We start from the raw sequence: 18266 nt of genomic DNA, 5'->3' as shown, positions 1-18266 counted from the left end.
CAGAAACGTACCTGGAGACCTGGATTTGGTGTCTTTTGAAGTTTTGGTAAAATAAGTGGTATCTTCTTTGTGCTTGTATTTTCTTTCCTTCCAATAGGGGAGTGAGGAAGAAAAAAAATCGAAAGGAAAGCTAAAGCATGTCTTCCTGCACAACTTTCCCTTCTCTCTTTCTCTGTAGCAGAAGGTGACACTGGGCTGCTGGGCTGGTTCATAGGGTTATGCACATAAAGTCCTTATCACCTGTGCTATTTAAAGTGGAATGGAAAAGTGCAGCTGAAAACATCCTGGGGGAAGCATTCTCTCCTAGGGCAGCCAGGGTACTTTTCATCTTCACCTGAAGGCAGCCCTCACCCAATTTAATGCATCATTTAGCTCAGCATTAGTGAAAAAATCCTCCCTAGGCCTGCTCACAGTGACCCAAGGGCTCCATAGAAAAAGACTGAGAAGCAGGGTTACCAGTTTTCACTTCCTCAGTTAGAAGTAGTAAAGGTAAACTGCAAATGTGGACATGGAGCCAAATGAGTAGGTTGAGGAGTGCAAGCTTTAAATGACAGAAAAGTGCTTTCTTTAAAGCTTCTGGGTCCTACCACCCAGCAGATAGGAGGAGAGCCTCAGATATAGTGACAGGTATGTAGGAAGGAAAGAAGGGAGGAAGAAGGAAGGAAAGAAAAATTACTGAGAACCCACTATGTTAAGTCTTTTGGCATTCTATCAGCTTCACAATACCATTTATGTTTTTATTATTCAATTGTAATTTTACAGAGTAGCAAACAAATACTCCAAAGAGTTGGGTAATTTCTCCAAAATTCCTGTCCTAGCAAGGACAGGAACAGGAATTGAACCTAAATTATCTGTCCCAATCTTTCCCTTTGCCCCTTTCAGGTGGCTTTGTTGTTCAGCGTTGATTCCAGGATTTCTACTTGAAACTAGGCCAGAGTTCAATCTGTGGGAGACCTCAGCATCCCCCAACTGGGAGCTTACGGCCAGACCAGTTAACTAGAGCTTATCATCAGGGATGTTCAGGGAAGATGCCACTCATACCTATTGGGAGGAAAAGAACAGGTACAGTATGGCTGTTTGTGGGTGGGGCTGTGGCACTAACATGTCCCTATCATGGGGACACCTGTCAGCCAAAATATTGGCCGTACAGTTCAAAGTGAGTCAAAAGCCCATTGCTAATTTGTTTATGCTTTCTAAATCTGAAAAAAAATCATTAAATGGCAAGACTCTGGTTGCTCATTCTGCTAAACTGTACATTGTGTCCCTGTCTTCAACAAATGTGTGCTTTGGGATTATTATAATTTTGAAATTTAGTTTGATGCTTCTTTAAGTTGGTCATGCTTTATCTTGCTTAGAGTAACTTGCTACAGAACTTCATGCAGTCATTTGATGGGTTTAACGTGATTTGAAAGCAGAGTCGTGTCCCTCTCAACTGATAATCCTCCTTAATATCTGTGTGATACACAACAACAAGATGCAGTTTAATGCTATCTGCCAAAATTGCGAATAATATATGTGTGCCAGGACATCTCTTGCCTCTTGTTATACAGTTTTGAACCCAATGTTTGGAAGTTCTTTTGTGATTTGTCATTTAAGCAAAATATAGACAGACTAGGCTATCTTCTAAGAAGACAGGATAGCTTCAAAGTGTGTAAAAGACACTTGCAGAGAAATTCGAAGTAATTGGGTTTGCTATGCTGATATTTTAGTATGGTAAATAAAACTCTTTCTTATAAAAACTTCTATGATAATTGCTGACATAATTTTTAAAAATAATTTAAACTAGTGGTCCAAGAATTTTGAGTTACTTGACTCTGGTCAAATGCCAACTTCAACATTTATTAGTTGTGTATTCTTGGGCAAGTTACACGAATTTGCTAAGTCTTATATTTATCATCTGTAAAATGGGATATTAACACCTACTTAAGGAGTTTACTCAGGGAGATGAGGGTTAAATGAAATAAATTGACTAGTGTTTGCACTCAGTAAAAGACATTCATTACATGGAATTTATTATTATTAACCCTAGAGAGCAGTGTGCATTTTTCAGTGTTTTGACTAGCTGGGATTTGGTGATATTATTCTGAATTTAAAACTCTCACAACCACAAAGGGCAGTAATCATAACGTACAAATTTTTTTTTTAACATGGAGATGTTTGGAAATGGAAATCAGCCAACCTCCTAATCTGATAATTCTAATAGAAATGGGAATCCATGAAGATTGTTATATTAAATCTTTACATACAGACAAGCCCCTATATACAATGCAGATGTTATGATAGATGTCAGTACTGGTATTAAGGTATGCTTCATGTTCGCATTACTAATACACTATGATTAATTCAAATAAACATACCAAGAATATATAGTAGTATAATTTTCTACTTCCTCACCAAAAGAATTATATGTGTCTTATGTTTAAAGAACTCTCCTGCTAAAATTGATGGAAGATATCACATGGCAAATATAATGGTTTTTACCAGAACGTGGTAAATGGTCTTTTACTATGGAACATGAAAAATATCTCATAAAGGAAATTATTTTGATGTTAAAGGAGGAGCAAAATAGCTATACACAAAATAACACCCATCAGAGGTTTGTTACATATGAATTTTATCTATGCCTTTTTTAGGCGTATTTGTGTTTTTAGTGGCTACTATGTCTTTAGATAATGAGTTATCTGAGCAATTATCTAGTGAGTTGGATAAAACACAGGTTTCATATTTAAATGTGCACTTATTTGGTAAGTAACTAAGACTTCTTAGGTTCACTTGCTTCTTCTGTAATTATGGATGGGGGTGCCTTCCTGGTGATGTCAAGTTTGTAGAGAGTTTGTCAAGTAAGATTGTGGAAATTAGAGGATTCTGTGGACAGAGTACTATACAAGGTAAGAAATTCACTAACCTTGCCTTCTTCCTGGGTAAAATAAATCTCCTTCTTGTAGTGTCCTACTTATTGTGCCTAGGGATATTCATTAGAATTTGGTGAACAAATATATGTCAAAGACTTCATGTTTGAGAATTTCTTTAATGGATATGATGAAAAGTAAAAGAGCTAAAGATGCTACCGTTGTCTGCAGATTGACTAAGAGATTACCAGTGACTTTTAAAATGCAAGTTATGACAAATTTTTTTCACGTATTTATTTTCTCTAAAACCTTTCTGTTACTGCTTATATTAAGGAAATATGGAAGATGGGACAATTCACATTGTCCTCAACTGGAATACGTTACCTGTTTTACATTTATTTCATCTGAACAAAATTAATTATAATTTAATTTCCTTTCACTTTTCAAGAGCTTGACCCTTAAGTAAATAAGAAATGGCTCTGCTTGCTTTTTAAGTTTATTTAATAATGTTTTTAAGGATAAATGTTCTTTAAGAATGGAACAGTAAATATAAGTTCTGAAGATCATTTGTATAATGCATGCATATAGTTCCCCAATAGTTTCCTTTCTGATCCTCCAAATCATACAAAACCCAAATTTTCTGATTTTAAATACTTTCCGTTTCAGGTAGTCTCCGTCAATTTCCCTTTACAAGTATGATTACTTGTAAATATGGCCAAATTTTTTTTGGTCTTAATAGTTTGAATATCAATAGATATTTTTTGCTGATAGAAATAAGGACAACCAGAAAAAAAAAAAAAAGAAATAATTTGAGAATGAGGCAGAGAAAAGTGTTCTTTATAAATAGATGCTTTCTGGAGTGGAAATTCATAGTTTCAAAAGGAATTAAATCACTTAATTAGGTGGGGAATGGCATAGTACAACACAGACTCAGACACTGATTTCCCTTTCTGAAACATCTTTCTTGTTCCAGTTTTCTCTTTAATCCTCTGTACTAATGATGAATGACATCGTTATTCATATTACTGGCTTCCCAAAGTGAACTGATATTTGACATAACCAAAAATGGTACAATATCTAAAAGCACTAGGATATTTTAAAACCAATCTTCTCAAGAAGAGATGATTATGCTTTACAAGAGGAAATATTTCTACCATTAGCCTTATTTCACTAACAAGTTTCTGGCCAAGAAGAAAGCAATAAATACCTACTCATGCTCAACTAATCTCAAATAACTTTTTAACAATCCATTTGTTTTGAAGTGCCAAATGCAAATTCAGGATGTCACCTCCCTGCCATTTCTTTATCACTTTTGTTGGATTTACTAGTACAAAAGAAATATGTCTTACAAAATTACTCTTAATCACATGGATTGAGATCAATAGTAAAATAAAATGTTACATGTCGTCAACTGAAACATTTCATCACATTTAATCTAACAGATCAGATTTGGGAGGCTACACAATATGAACAATTCACATGAGAACAATGAATGGTAATTACTGAAGATGCCTATAAGATACATTTCATCAGTTCATGCCCTTTTGTTTTTCTAAGAGATGTTATGGTCTACCATCTACTCTTTAATATTGTCCATAATATCATGATCAAGAACATTTGAGCTGGAAAGACAAGATGCAAGTAATTTACATTATGATTTTTAAATAATGAGTTATCTCATTATTATTATTTTTAACAAATAATGCTTGTAAAAGTTCCTACTTGACTAGAGTTTTGACTAGTTGTGACAACCAGGATCTCTCATCAGAACTTTGAGTTTAAAAGAGATTAATTTCAAGCAGATGAGTATTTCCTCCTGGGACAGCCTTCTCCAACCCAATGACCTTAGGGTTGAGTAGCTAAGCATATTTTTCTTACCTAAAAATAAAATCTAAGTTTTTTCCTTCCTTCCTTCCCTTTCCTTCCTTCCTTCCTTCCTTCCTTCCTTCCTTCCTTCCTTCCTTCCTTCCTTCCTTCATTCCTTCCTCCCTCCCTCCCTTTCTCCCTTCCTTCCCCCATTTTTTTGGGGGGGGTAATTTCTGGCTTTTGCTTTTCATATCCCGTTCTGTTCACCTACAAAATGAAAATGGACTCACTGACCTGATGTAATCAAATGTTATAAGTCAATATAAGTACAGATGTTGTATGTCAATTTAAGTACAGCCAAGAAATTGAAGTTGGATTAAATTGAATGAAAGTTTGGGTCTAAAGTAAATATGAGAGTAGACCTAAAAGGAAATTTATAAACTTTCTCTTTCTTTAATATTGTGATAGGCAGAATAATGCTCTCCACCCTACCCCAAATATGTCTGTGTCTTAATCCTTGAAGCCTATGAGTATGTCACATTACATGGCAAAGGGAAATTAAGATTGTAGCTAACATTAAGTTTGCCAATTTGGTGATTTTATGATAGAGAGATTATACTTGATTATCTGAGCAGAGCTGGTATACTTGCAAAAGTCTTTAAAAGTAGAAGAAGAAGACTGAAGAGGGGTCAGAGTGATATGATGTGAAAGGAAGTTGATCTCCCGTTGTTGGTTTTGAGGATGGAGGAAGGCATCATAAGCCAAGAAAAGCAGGAAGTCGTCAGAAACTGGAAAAGTCAAGAAAACAGATTCTCCCTCAGAGTCTACAGAAGGGAATTCACCTCAGCTGACACCTTGATTTTGGCCCAGTGAGACCTTTGCTGAACTTCTAACCTATAGAACTGTAAGATAATAAATTTATGTTTTAAGCCACCAAGTTTCTGATAATTTGTTGCGGCAGCAATAGAAAACAAATACAAAATATACTCTCTTTCCTATAGTAATTTCTCCTAATAACTTTTGGTGGGGAATAATTTGTAAGGGAATATATTTATCCTAACTTTTGGCTATGATAATAGAGGAATTGGCTAGAATGAGTCAAAAGTTATATTTTCTGTTACCCTTGAAACCAGCATGTTTGCAGAATGAAAGTTTTTATTGTTTTTCTGCAGCATTTTATTTATTATTTTATTTATTTATCTATTTATTTTTGAGGCAGGGCCTCGCTTTTTCACCCAGGCTGGAGTGCAGTAGTGGCACAATCACAGCTCACTGCAACTTCAACCTCCTGGGTTCAAGCCATCTTCCTGCCTTAGCCTCCCGCATAGCTGGGACTATAAGCGTGCACCACCATGCCTGGATAATTTTTAAATTTTGTTTTGTGTAGAGATGGGGGTTCCACTATGTTGAACTTGAACTCCTGGGCTCAGGTGATCCTCCTACCTCAGCCTCCCAAAGTGTTGGGATTACAGGCGTGAGCCATGGTGCTCAGCTCTGCAGCATTTTATATCTTATTTGCAAGAGCTGTGTGGACTTTCATTGGCTTCTTTCTTACCCTGGGTTACCCTGGAAAGGAGAGATTGAGAAAGGAGCTTGCATTCAGGTAGTTTTTTCAGGAAGTGACCCAAGGAATCAATAGGTAGAAGCAATTGTCATTGGCTCACATTACCCATTGAGGGTTGCCTTGGGTGGTGATCTCCCCTGCACTTGAGCTGTGCATGCATCCATGCCCAGTAAACTCCTGTGGGTATCCCACTTCTTCAGTACCAGAAAAATGCCACAGCAGGCTAATGATATGCCTGAGGAAATATGTGGTCAGTATTGGAACTCTTTACCCCTTTTACCAAGTAATTGTTCACCACAGCCACAACTGCAAATGGCAACTGAAATAAGACTGAGAGGAAGTGAGGCAGAACATAAGAGGCACCTGATTCAATCCATTCTCTGCATATGTTAAGACTAATTTGTCACTGAGTCTTCAAAGTGTTGGCAGCTGCAATCACTCCAAAAAGGAGCTTAATACAAAGGATTAGTGTAATAAGCTGCAATCTCCACTGCTGCAACTGAATCTGAGGTCATAATTGGTATTCATCATCTAGCTTCTCCAACACCCATTCTAGATTTCCCTCACCCTTGCCCAGCACTTCAGTTCCTCTAGACTGCCTGCTTGGTGGCATGCCATCTCCATCCTTGAGAGATCTGAGCTCTTAGCTTCCTTGTCCTTACTGGGCTGTGATTGCTAAAATTGGCTATTGACCAGTATCACTTTGCATAGAAGTACCCAGAGACCCCCAGTGAATCCCTGTATTCCAGATTCTCTCTGTTCTCAGTGTATGGTAAGAAACCCTACTCCTCAAGATAATCACATTTGCTTACCTCCCAAAAGTATAGTAACTCCTTTCTTTGATTGTTAGGTCACTGGCATGAGGAACCCAAAGTAGAGGCAGGTGGTAGTCATAGTTTCTGCCTCATTGAGATTCTTGTCATTTCCTTTTCAGTGAAAGCAGTACTCCTCTGGGTATCAGGACCTCTGAATCCTATAAAACCTAAAGGTGCAGAGACAAGAAGCACACATTCTGTAAGTAGACCACTGAGAATCCACTGGGAATGATGGTGAGAGGGTCAAACAACTATATAGACCTGTTTATTTTAGTTACTGGGGGCATAGCACCACTATTTGTTTAATTAATATATTTGTTCTTGGTGGACAATGTCACAACTTCACAGAGGTCTTTGCCCTGAGTTAGCACCTTAGTTGAACCTTTAATAAGCAATTCCATCATTATAAGTAGGTGAATTTCTTTCAGGTGATGCACTATATGGTAGAAATAATGAATCATTTGGTCATGAATTGATTGTTGCAAACTTTCCTCTGTAAAATGGAACCCTTGATTTTTAGTGATAATATATGGGAATCCATATAATCAACAAGGTACATTATACGCCTTTGAATGGTGGTGTTGTCAGACATGGCAGACAGGAATATCAAAGGCATATGGGAGTAAATATCGACTCCAGTAAGGATGAATCATTGCCCCTCCAGGGTGGAAGGGATTTGATGTAATCAACCTGCTACTGAGTGTTTGGCTGATCTTAGGTTTTGCTGCTTTATCAAAGGATTCACGCCAGGTTGTTAACAGTTTGGCGGGTTGTGTATTCAATAGCAGCCTTAATAAGTGGGAGCCCATACTGTTGGGTTCTTCCATGCACAGCCTGTATTCCTGTTACCGTTGGTACTTCATTATTGGACCTAATGGATAAACACATTGGGTGGTCAAGGACAGTGGCTGTCTGACATCCACAGGATGAGTCATCCTGGTTGTCTGGTGTCTCCTCTGACTTTGATATTCTCTGGTGGGCAGTAGCATGAGATCTGTGCTCACTTCAATGGGTCTGTCACTTGCTTCTCTAGACAATTTTTTCCTCTCTGATCTTCCAAATTGGTTCCTTCCAAGCCCTGACCAACCAACCAAGCTGTTTGCCAATACTCAGGAGTCCATGTATGTCCTTCTTAAGCTACTTCTTCTTGCATAAGAAGTAAATAATCAAATTTCCTACTCTCAGCTCTGTCCACTGGAAGGACTGTCCCTCACAACCGACATTTAGATCCATCCCTAAGTGGGGCTATGGTGCAATAGAAGTCCATTTTCAGTTTGTACTGACATAGTGTATACAACCCAGCTGTGAACTGAGACCGAGATTTTTTTCTCCCTCATCAGCTTACTGTATAAATACTTCCCATGCCCTCAACAAGATTTTAGTTGTGAGTTGATGTTCAGACATTGATGACATAGAGTTAGGTGGTGTGAGTATCGGAAGTCCTGCTCATGTAGCATTTTTGTATTCTCTGGCTTTGCTTTGTCCTGACTTTTAACCATTTCTATTCTACAGATTGCTGCTGTATTTGTCTGTCATTATGATTTGGTAGATCTAAAAGTCCAGTTCATTATGGGCAGCAAAACTTACATAGCCATTCGGTCAGACACTTAGTCTCTGTAAAGGCTCAGTAGCAGCCAGGGGCTGCTTTGCAAAAAACGAATGTAGTTTATGCCACAGAAGATGGGGTCTTGCTCCAAAATATAAAGAACTTTTCTGCTCTGGTTTTGTATTGGCATTTTCCAGAGACCCTACACCTGTGTTTACTATGGATCAATATATTCACCATGGACACGGGTAGTGCCATGGATCCTGTTGATTATATAGTTTAAAGAGTAAGGCAGCTTGCAGTGCTGCCTGGATTTGCTGTTGAGCCTTCTTTTTGCTCTGAATGCCATTGAAACTGTGAGCCTTCCAAGTTACCCAACAAATAAACAGTAGTACTCCTCAGAGCAGTATATGCTGTCTCTGAAATCCAAAAGAGATGACCAAACACTGTCTTTTTCTTAGTGGTGGGGAATGTGAGATGAATCAACTTATTTTTTATTTCAGAGATGTTATCTTAGACATGCCCCAGATTCTTGGACTCCTAAACACTTCATCAAATATGATAAAGCAAATGTGGTAAGATTTAATTATAAAATCTAGGTGGCAAGAGCAAGACTAAGCAGAAAGAACAAATCTGGAGGCATCACATTACCCGACTTCGAACTATACTATACGGTCATAGTCTCCAAAACAGCATGATCCTGGTATAAAAATAGGCACATAGACCAATGGAACAGAATAGAGAACCCAGAAATAAACCCACATACTTACAGCCAACTGATCTTCGACAAAGTGAACAAAAACATAAGGTAGGAAAAGGACACCCTATTTAACCAATGGTGCTGGGAGAATTGGCTAGACACATGTAGAAGAAGGAAACTGGATTCTCATCTCTCACCTTATACAAAAATCAACCAAGATGGATCAAAGACTGAAATCTAAGACCTGAAACCATAAAGATTCTAGAAGATAACATTGGAAAAACCCTTCTAGACACTGGCTTAGGCAAAGATTTTATGACCAAGAACCCAAAAGCAAAAGTAACAAAAACAAAGATAAATAGATGGGACTTAATTAAACTAAAAAGCTTCTGCACAGCAAAGGAAATAATCAGCAGTTAATCAGCAACCCACAGAGTGGGAGAAAATCTTCACAATCTATACATCTGACAAAGGACTAATATCCAGAATCTACAACAAACAAACAAATTAGCAACAAACAAACAATCACATCAAAAAGAGGGCTAAGGACATGAATAAACAATTCTCAAAAGGAGATATACAAATAGCCAATAAGCAAATGGAAAAATGCTCAATATCACTAATTATCAGGGAAATGCAAATCAAAACTGCAATGTGATACCAACTCACTCCTTCAAGAATGGTCATAATCGAAAATAAAAAAAAAAATAGATGTTGGCCTGGTTGTGGTGGAAAGAGAACACTTTTACACTGTTGGTGGGAATGTAAACTAGTACAACCACTATGGAAAACAGTGTGGAGATTCCTTAAAGAGTTAAAAGTAGAACTACCATATGATCCAGCAATCCCACTATTGGGTATCTACCCAGAGGAAAAGAAGCCATTATGCAAGAAAGATACTTGCACATGCGTGTTTACAGCAGCACAATTTGCAATTGCAAAAGGATGTAACCAGCCCAAATGCCCACCAATCAACAAGTGGATAAAGGAAATGTGGTATATCTATGTGTGTGTGTGTGTGTGTGGATACACACACACACACACACACAAACATACCATGGAATAGTACTCAGCGATAAAAAGGAATGAAATAATGACATTTGCAGCAACCTGGATGGAACTGGTGACTATTATTCTAAGTGAAGTAGCTCAGGAATGAAAAACCAAACATCATGTGTTCTCACTCATATGTGGGAGCTAAGCTATGAGGATGCAAAGGCATAAGAATAATACACTGGACTTTGGGGACTCAGGGGAAAGGTTGGGGGGTGGCTAGGGATAAAAGACTACACATTGGGCACAGTGAACACTGCTTGGGTGATGGGTGCACCAAAATCTCAGAAATCAACACTAGAGGACTTATTCATGTCACCAAACACCACCCGTTCCCCCAAAATCTATTGAAATAAAAATTTAAAAATTTAAAAAAATTTTAAAATTCTCAATACAAATCTAGATGGTGAATACTCACAAGTTCACTGTAAAGCCATCTCAACTTTTCTGTATGTTTGAAATGTTTATAATAAAATAAAAGGAAAAAATGTTTGTTGATATGTCAGACACCTGAATCTTTATAGGCCTTCTCTTCTACCTGTGCTATGCATGTATCTAATTAGCACTAAATAATATTGCACTGTCTGGATGTACCACAGTTTATTTATCCATTTACCTATTGAAGGATATCTTTATTGCTTCCAAGTTTTGGCAATTATAAATAAGGCTGATATAAACATTCATATACAGGTTTCTGTGTGGGCATGAATTTTCAGTTCCATTGGATAATACCAAGAAACGTGATTGCTGGATCATATGGTTGCATCCAGTTTGCTATCTTAGCTAAGGTATGGGGTGAAATTATGGAGCTTCCACTTGGTGCTTTTTACCATAATAAGTCTTACTTAATAGGTGAGGGGACCAATGAAAGGCCTTTTAAAAGTATTTACCCTGTTACCACAGGGTAAATGAGCCCATTGGACTCAATGTGAGATGGTCTTGAGCCAATTCCTTTAAAAGAGTAAATATACACTGGCGTGGTGGCTCACGCTTGTAATCCCAGCATTTTGGGAGGCTGAGGTGGGCAGATCACCTGAGGATGAGAGTTTGAGACCAGCCTGACCAACATGGAGAAACCCCGTCTCTACTAAAAATACAAATTAGCTGGGCGTGGTGGCACATGCCTGTAATCCCAGCTACTCAGGAGGCTGAGGCAGGAGAATCACTTGAACTCGGGAAGTGGTGGTTGCGGTGAGCCGAGATCAAGCCATTGCACTCCAGCCTGGGCAACAGGAACAAAATTCCATCTCAAAAAAAAAAAAAAAAAGTAAATATACACTATGGGAAAGAGAATACTGAGAACTTTCAAGTCCAGTTGGATAAAGAGACTAAGCTGTTTCTTGTACCAGGGGATCCAAGATGCCATCATGGCTCTGTGGAATGATTAACTTAAGGATTCCAGATGATAATTCAAGCTTCAGTTTTCTCCTTTAACATGAAAATATTAATCACACCTATTTCATTGGGTTACAATAAGGATAAATGAGATAATTCTGGCATTCAGCATGTTCTCAATTCATGCTAGCTATAGTGTTAATGCTAGAGCTAATGTTGCTGACTTTAAAAATATGTTTCTTAGAATTGACTCCATAAAAGAAAATACTAACAAATGACAGAAGGAGGAGACACAGAAGAAAGGGGAGAACGGAAAGGAGGGGAAAACATACAAAAGTATAAAGAAAAAAGAAAGAAAGATATAAAAACAAAAGAAAATTATTTTAAAATGACAAAAAGAAAAGAAAGAAAGGGAGAGAAAGAGACCTCAGCTACCAGGGTGCTATGAATAAAGGTATGAAACATGCCAGAGACCATGTGAAAACAATGTTTTTCTGAATGTACTATAAGACTGTTGCATATTTCAACAACTGAGCACTGGCTTTGGCTCAAGTAAAGCCAAAGGTTCAGGTTTAAAACTATAGTCATGAGAGTGACACCACCAGCATGGCAAACAGAAGCTTCTGAGTCTCCCTCCACCCACAGATGCACCAAATAAATGTCTATCCATAGATTGATTCCCTCTGAGAGAAAGTCAGAGACCAGTTGAGAGACTCCTACCCACTGAGCAACTAAGAAAACAACATAAAACAGGTAGGAGACGCCCAGGCACACTTGGGCACAGACCTCACCCTGGGCACTATGCCATAAAATTGGAAAAGGAGTCTCCAACACCCAGTTTCTCCCCGTGGAGAAGAGTGTCTGGACTTCACACAGAGGGCCTTGACCTCATGCTTCCCTGTTGTTTTATATACAGCGGGGATTAGACACACACGTGTCCCCCCCAGGCTATAGGAAATAAAGTGGTGGTCTTATATGGATTTTCAGGCACCTCCAGGTATTTCATCCCCCAGGAGCAGTGCACAGAAGAGGCTTTAAAAAAACCACAGCCCTCTATTGCCTACTCTCACCATAAAACACTTTCAGTGGCTGCCAAGCAGGCAAGTGGCCTGGCTTCAAGCTAACTTGCATTGTAGAGTTAAACAGACGGCCAATTATTAACTCACCACCAGTCTGGAAGGAGTTTGCACCCATATTAAGCACCCCAAATTTTACCACATCCACCTAAAAGATTGTATCATTAATCTCATGGCTCTTGGAGCAGAGGGGACTAGCATACACACATCTCCCTAGATAGCAAGAAAAAAATAGTGTCTTTAAACATGCATGCAAGCACCATCAGGGACTTCATCCCTCTGGAGTGGTGCAGAGAAGGGGCCTAAAAAAATGCAACTCCCTGTTTCTCCACCAGAAGGGGTTTAGGACACACACCGAGAGTACCAAATTGTTAAAGCTTCCTCTTGAAGGGCTCCATCCTAAACCTAGTAGCTCTGGGAACAGAAGGAAATAAACATATATGAGTCTTCCCGAATCCCAGAACAAAGAGGTGATTTTTAAATGGGCATCCAAATACTTCCAGGGGCTATAACCCCTTGGGGCAGTGCAGGAAAGAAGCAGGCACATGGAGCTCTCCCTTTCTCTTCAGAAGGGGCTTGCCACACCCACACTCAGTGGCTACTTGACAGCTTGGCCTCTAATAAACTTGCATCAGGGATTCCGTGAGGCAAGCAAACGGTAGCCCTCCATTACCTGAAGCCAGAGCTTGGCACTTATCTCCCTGGCTTGCCACAGAGATAAATTCAGGCCTATCTAGTCTTTTTGAGAGGAGTTTGGCCATGCACCATGTGCCATAACTTCCATAGCTCCCACCCAAGGGACTGTTTCCTTAACAACCTTCCTCTGGAAGTTCAGAGGACTTTGCTATTTGGAGTAACCCAAGGCCATAGAAAACAAACAGGTGGATGTATAACGGGCCTACTCCCAGAAGCTATCTCTCCAGTATCAGAAGGTGCAGCCTGAACATGAGTCCAGGCATTTGCCACAGATCTTCTCATGGACTCGTCCAGAGAGAGTGGGATATAGACACCTGAACCCAGCCTCACTGTGAGACAGAAAGATTTGGAACTCACACCCACTCCCCCAAGCTTTCCAGCTACATCTAAAGAGTCTGGCTTCCCTCAAACTGGTCTTGGGATACTGACAAGACATGGTACATCCTAAGTTTTAGGGGACTGTATTAGTTCATTTTCACATTGCTGATAAAGGCATACCCTGAACTGGGCAATTTACAAAAAAAAAAAAGAGGTTTATTTGGCTTACAGTTCCATGTGGCTGGGGAGGTCTCACAATCATGGTGGAAGGTAAAAGGCATATCTCACATGGTGGCAGACAAGAGAAGAGGGCTCGTTCAAGGAAACTCTTATTTTTATATAACCATCAGATCTTGTGAGACTTATTCACTATCATGAGAACAGCACAGGAAAGACCTGCCCCAATGATTCAGTTACCTCCCACTGGATCCTTCCCACAACATGTGGAAATTCAAGATGAGATTTGGGTGGGGACACAGCCAAACCATATCATTCCACCCCTGACCCCTCCCAAATCTCATGTCCTCACATTTCAAAACCAATCATGCCTTCCTAACAGTCCTCCAAAGTCTTAACTCATTTCAGCATTAACTCAAAAGTCCACAGTCCAAAGTCTCATCTGAGACGAGGCAAGTCCCTGCTACCTAAGAGCCTGTAAAATCAAAAGCAAGTTAGTTACTTCCTAGATACAACAGGGGTACAGGTACAGGCATCGGGCAAATACAGCCATTCCAATTGGGAGAAACTGGCCAAAGCAAAATGGCTACAGGCCCCATGAAAGTCCAAAATCCAGCAGGCCAGTCAAATCTTAAAGCTCCAAAATCATATCCTTTGACTCCATGTCTTAAACCCAGGTCATGCTGATGCAAGAGGTTGGTTCCCATGGTCTTGGGCACTCTGCTTCTGTGGCTTTGCAGGGTACAGCCTCTCTCTCGATTGCCTTAATAGGCTGGCGTTGAGTGTCTGTGGCTTTTCCAGGTACATGGTGCAAGCTGTCGGTGGATCTACTATTCTGGGGTCTGGAGGACGTGGCCCTCTTCTCACAGCTCCTCTAGGCGGTGCCTCAGTAGGGACTCTGTGTAGGGCTTCCCTTCTGCACTGCCCTAGCAGAGTTTCTCCATGAGAGCTCTGCCCCTGCAGCAAACTTCTGCCTGGGCATCCAGGCGTTTCCATACATATTCTGAAACCTAAGCAGAGGTTCACAAACCCCAATTCTTAACTTCTGTACACTCACAGGCTCAACACCATGTAGAAGCTGCCAAGGCTTGGGGCTTGCACCCTCTGAAGCCATGGCCCAAGCTCTATGTTGGCCCCTTTCAGCCATGGGTGGAGTGGCTGGGATGCAAGGCACCAAGTCCCTAGGCTGCACACAGCATGGGGACCGTAGGCCCAGCTCAGGAAACCACTTTTTCCTCCTAGCTCTTCTGGCCTGTGATGGAAGGGGTTTCCATGACGACCTCTGACATGCCCTGGAGAAATTTTCCCCATTGTCTTTGTGATTAACATTCAGTTCCTCATTACTTATGCAGATTTCTGCAGCCAGCTTGAATTTCTCCTCAGAAAATGGGATTTTCTTTTCTATGGCATTGTCAGGCTGCAAATTTTCCAAACTTTTATGCTCTGTTTCCCTTTTAAAACTGAACACCTTTAACAGCACTCAAGTCACCTCTTGAATGCTTCGCTACTTAGAAATTTCTTCTGCCAGATGCCCTAAATCATCTCTCTCAAGTTCAAAGTTCCACAAATCTCTAGGGCAGGGGCAAAATGCTGCCAGTCTCTTTGCTAAAACATAACAAGAGTCACCTTTGCTCCAGTTCCCAACAAGTTCCTCATCTCCATCTGAGACCAGCTCAGCCTGGATTTCATTGTCCATGTCATTATCAGCATTTTGGTCAAGGCCATTCAACAAGTCTCTTGGGAGTTCCAAACTTTCCCACATTTTCCTGTCTTCTTCTGATCCCTCCAAACTGTTCCAACCTCTGCCTGTTACTCAGTTTCAAAGTCGCTTCCACATTTTCAGGTATCTTTTCAGCCGCGCCCCAATCCTGGTACCATTTTACTGTATTAGTCCGTTTTCATACTGCTGATAAAGACATACCTGAAACTGGACAATTTACAAAAGAAAGAGATTTATTGGACTTACAGTTCCATGTGGCTGAGGAGACCTCACAATCATGCCAGAAAGTGAAAGGCACATCTCACATGGCAGCAGACAAGAGAAGAGAGCTTGTGTGGGGAAATCCCATTTTTATATAACCATCAGATCTTGTGAAACTTATTCACTATCATGAGAACAGCATGGGAAAGGACTGCCCCAGTGATTCAATCACCTCCCACCAGTTCCCTCCCAAAACACATGGGAATTCAAGATGAGATTTGGGTAGGGACACAGCTAAACCACATCAAGGACCATCAAAAACAGAGATAGCAATCTGGACAAACACAAGGATTAGAGAGGCATCTTAAAATTTCTAGCTGGATTAACTGGTGAAAACCTTCTCCATACAAGCTTAGTCTAACAAGATGGAGAGGTAAGTGTCTTATCTAATGTACAGAAACCAACACAGAGAATTAAGTAAAATGAAGAAATAGGGGAATATATTCCAAATAATAGAACAACATAAATTTTCATAAAACGGACCCAAATGTAGTGGAGTTTTGTGATTTACCTGACAGGAAATTCAAAATAATGATCATAAACATGCTCATAGAGATCAAGACAACAATGCAAGAACAAAGATCTTCAACAAAAGATAGAAAGTATAAAAGAGTACTAAACAGAAATTAAAGATCTGAAGAACGCCATAACTGAACTGCTGAACTGAGAAATTCAATGGAGGTGTTCAATGGTAGTAGTAGACTAGGTTAAGCAGAAGAAAGGATTGGTGAACTTGAAAACATTACTGGACATCATCCAATCTGAGGAGCAAAAAGAAAAACATGAAAAAGAGTGAGGACAGCTTAAAGAAACTTATCAAACACCATCAAGAAGAACGACTTATGCATCATTGGTGTGCCAGCAGTAGAAGAAAGAGAGAAAGGAATGGAAAACATATTCAAAGAAATAATGGCAGAAAACTTTCTAAGTCTAGAAAATAAATCAGAAAGACAGCTTTAAAAACCCTATAAGGATACTAAATAAGATAAACACAAAGAGAGCCACACCATGACATATCATAGTCAAACTGTCAACAATTGAAGCCAAAGAGAGAGTGTTGAAAGCAGCAAGAATAAAAGCAAATTGTGACATATAGAGGAACCCCTATAAATCTATCAGTGCACTTCTCAGCACAAACCTTGCAAATCAGAATGGAATGGAATAACGTTTTCAAAATCCTAAAAGAAAAAGACTGCCTGTTAAGAATACTATATTCAGGCAATCTTGTCTTTCAAAAACAAAAGAGTGATAAAAACTTTTTCAGACAAAATCTGAGAGAATTTATTACACCAGATCTGCATTACAAAAAAATGCTAAAGGAAGTTCTTTAAGCTGAAGGACAAGGATGCTAATTAGTATCATAAAGTCATATGAAAGTATAAAACTCACTGGTAAAGTAAGTATGTTGTCAAATACAAAACACTTTAATACTATAATGGTGGTGGGTAAATTGATAATATCTGTACTATAAAGGTCAAAAAGCAACATTATTTTTTAAAAGGCTATGATAATTACCTATGGAATATATTATAAAAAGATGTACAGTGTGAAATCAAAAACATAAAACGTGGGAAGAAGGGAAGTAGAAGTGGTGAGTTCGTGCATATAATAAAAATCAAGCTGTTCTAAGCATAAATAAATCTGTTATAAGAGGTTTTATGTAAGCCTCAGGGAAACCACAAAGCAAAAGCTTATAATAGATACACAAAAGATAAAAAGAAAAGAACCAAAGGATACCACTATAGAAAGCCATCAAACCACAAGGAAGAAAGAAAGAGAGAGAGAAGTGAACAAAAGATTTACAAACAACTAGAAAACAATTAGCAAATTGAAAAGAATAAGTTCATACCTATCAATAACAACTTTGAATGTAAACTGATTAAATCCTCCAGTTAAAAGTGTAGAGTAATTGAATGGAGGCTGGGCGTGGTGGCTAATGCCTGTAATCCCAGCACTTTGGGAGGCCAAGGCAGGCAGATTACTTGAGGCCAGGAGTTCGAGACAAGTCTGGCCAACATGGTGAAACCCCATCTCTACTAAAAATACAAAAATTAGCTGGGCGTGGTGGTGGGTACCTGTAGTCTCAGCTACTTGGGAGGCTGAGGCAGGAGAATTGCTTGAACCCTGGAGGTGGAGGTTGCAGTGAGCTGAGATGGTGCCACTCCACTCCAGCCTGGGCGACAGAGTGTGACTCTGTCTCAAAAAAAAAAAAAGCGGAGAGTAATTGAATGGATTAAAAAAAAACAACAACAACAACAAAAAACACCCAAATATATACTGCCTACAAGAGGCTCTATCTTACCTGTAAGGACACACATAGATTGAAAATGAAGAGAGAGATCCATCAAAA

The 18266-nt window shown here is 39.4% G+C and overlaps 1 long non-coding RNA gene across 1 annotated transcript in view; it reads left to right on the top strand.

The window, feature by feature from the left end:
• The window catches only part of LOC134733128 (uncharacterized), a 28547-nt gene extending 21334 nt beyond the window's left edge, over positions 1–7213 (top strand). The window contains exons 3-4 of the long non-coding RNA XR_010116665.1: positions 883–1062; positions 7154–7213. This is a non-coding gene — a long non-coding RNA (uncharacterized lncRNA). The remainder of the gene's footprint in view (positions 1–882; positions 1063–7153) is intronic.
• The last annotated feature ends 11053 nt before the right edge of the window (positions 7214–18266 follow it).

This window comes from Symphalangus syndactylus, chromosome 17, assembly GCF_028878055.3.
Source record: "Symphalangus syndactylus isolate Jambi chromosome 17, NHGRI_mSymSyn1-v2.1_pri, whole genome shotgun sequence".
NCBI classification, from domain to species: Eukaryota; Metazoa; Chordata; class Mammalia; order Primates; family Hylobatidae; genus Symphalangus; species Symphalangus syndactylus.
This window is presented reverse-complemented; position numbering and strand designations above follow the sequence as displayed.